Genomic DNA, 2,053 nt, shown 5'->3' on the forward strand with positions numbered 1-2,053 from the left:
ACTTACCTTTTGTGAGAAGCTGGCTGAAGAAAAAATGCGCTGGTGCTGTTTGCTTTGTTGTTTATTTGCTTCCTCGTGTGTAATGGCAGATACAGCTGTCTGCCCACTTTAAAAATGGGAAATTCGTACACGCCCTCGTCACGTGACCGGCGTGCTAACGAAATCTCGCGAGATTTCGGAATTTCATTGTCCCCTATGGATTCTTGGGTAATTTCCCAGGGACCATTGCGAGGACGATAGCCACGCCTACTCCCACGGGAGGAGAACCAGGAAGTCAGCTGAAGTCATCAGAAATAAAAGGTAAGTAAATAATATTTTTTTTTTTCAGGGTTCGTTTAGGTAAGTATGCTGTGTGTTGATTTTAATAACATGAACTTTCTTTTTAGGTACCAAACCACTTTAAACAGGGAAGGAGCTGTCCAACTTTTCTTTTTCACAAGCTGGTGATTGGTTGTTAATACCGCAAAGTGTCCCAGCAACCAATCACTCACCTGCTGCCCCTGCCCTTTGTCCAGACCTGACACCTCTCTGGTCCTATGCCCTGCTAAGAGGATGATCACTCAGTGACTGTGTATAAAGGAGCAGATAAGGGATGTACACGGTGACCAGGACAGCGAGACCTGACTCGTAAATGTCATGACCGCGGCAGTTTTCGGATGGGACTGTCAGTCTGTTTAGTGATGCCTGATGTAGACTAGAACACCTCCACATCTATGAAATAAAAGAAGAACAAAGTTGGGACTTTATATGAGACCTTGGACATCCCGCACAAAGGTCTCCATACCTAATCTATAAATGCACAAGGGGGAAAAAAGCTGGGGGACAAGGGGACTTTATATGACCTCCACATCTATGACCACTAAGGCGGCGTACACACGCGGGGACTGTCTGCCGAAACTAAGTTCGTCAAACAGTCCGCTCAAACTTTTGAATGAACAAACACGCCCACACACGGCACTTTTTGAGCGAACAAATACGGCAAACTTTGTTCGTCGTACTAAGTCCGCGCAACTTTTGAAATGAGCGGACTCGCCCACACACGAGGCAACAGTCCGCTCATTTCGAGCGCGTGTGCAGGTAGGCGGGGCCCGCGACGGAGACGTCGCGGGCTCCGCCGCCTGGAATGGACTTAAAGGGGAACCCCAACGCCGAAAAAAATCGGCGTGGGGGTCCCCCCAAAGTCCACAACAGACCCTTGTCCGAGCACGCTACCCGGCCGGCCAGGAAAGGGGGGCGAGCGAGCGCGCCCCCCCTCCTGAGCCGTACCAGGCCGCGTGCCCTCAACATGGGGGGGTGCCTTGGGGAAGGGGGGGCCGCGCGGCCCCCCCACCCCAAAGCACCTTGTCCCCATGTTGATGAGGACAAGGGCCTCTTCCCGACAACCCTGGCCGTTGGTTGTCGGAGTCTGCGGGCGGGGGGCTTATCGGAATCCGGGAGCCCCCTTTAATAAGGGGGCCCCCGGATACCGGCCCCCCACCCTATGTGAATGAGTATGGGGTACAATGTACCCCTACCCATTCACCTGTAAAATAAAAGTACCCAAAAAAAAAACACAACACACGAGATAAAATATTTTATTGCACAGCTCCGGAGGTCTTCCGTCTTCGGGGGTCTTCTCGCCGGACTCCTCCGCTATCTTCTTGTAGCTCTTTTGCTAGCGGAGGAGTCTGGCTTTCTTCCTCCCCGCCGCCGGCCTCTTCTCCCGACTTCGGGGGTCTTGTCCCCCTCTTCGGTTCTTCTGCCGGGCCCTAGCGCCTTCTTATAGCTCTTTTGCAGGCGGTGGCCCGGTCTTCTGTCGCCGCTGTCGCCGCCGCCTTCCGTTCTTCTTCTTCTTCTTGTTCTTCTTCTTCTTCTCCAGGAGATGTTGACACGTCGCTCTCTCCGGCCGGAATGCCAGAGCCGCGCTGAGCGGCCACTTATATAGTGACAATGGGGCGGTGTCACATGGTATATGTCACATGGGTTGGTCACATGGGTTGATGTCACATGGGGACTATGACATCGTAATGGGGCGGGGTCACCATGTGACCAACCCATGTGACATATACCATGT

General features: G+C 52.8%; 1 long non-coding RNA gene across 1 annotated transcript in view; it reads right to left on the reverse strand.

The window, feature by feature from the left end:
• LOC143960966 (uncharacterized) overlaps positions 1 to 397 on the reverse strand; it is a 2,023-nt gene extending 1,626 nt beyond the window's left edge. The window contains exon 1 of the long non-coding RNA XR_013270390.1: positions 7 to 397. This is a non-coding gene — a long non-coding RNA (uncharacterized LOC143960966). The remainder of the gene's footprint in view (positions 1 to 6) is intronic.
• Between the last annotated feature and the right edge of the window lie 1,656 nt (positions 398 to 2,053).

The sequence above is a fragment of the Lithobates pipiens genome, unplaced genomic scaffold (genome assembly GCF_037356315.1).
Source record: "Lithobates pipiens isolate NorthernLeopardFrog02 unplaced genomic scaffold, aLitPip1_a1.2 Scaffold_8, whole genome shotgun sequence".
Lineage (NCBI taxonomy): Eukaryota > Metazoa > Chordata > Amphibia > Anura > Ranidae > Lithobates > Lithobates pipiens.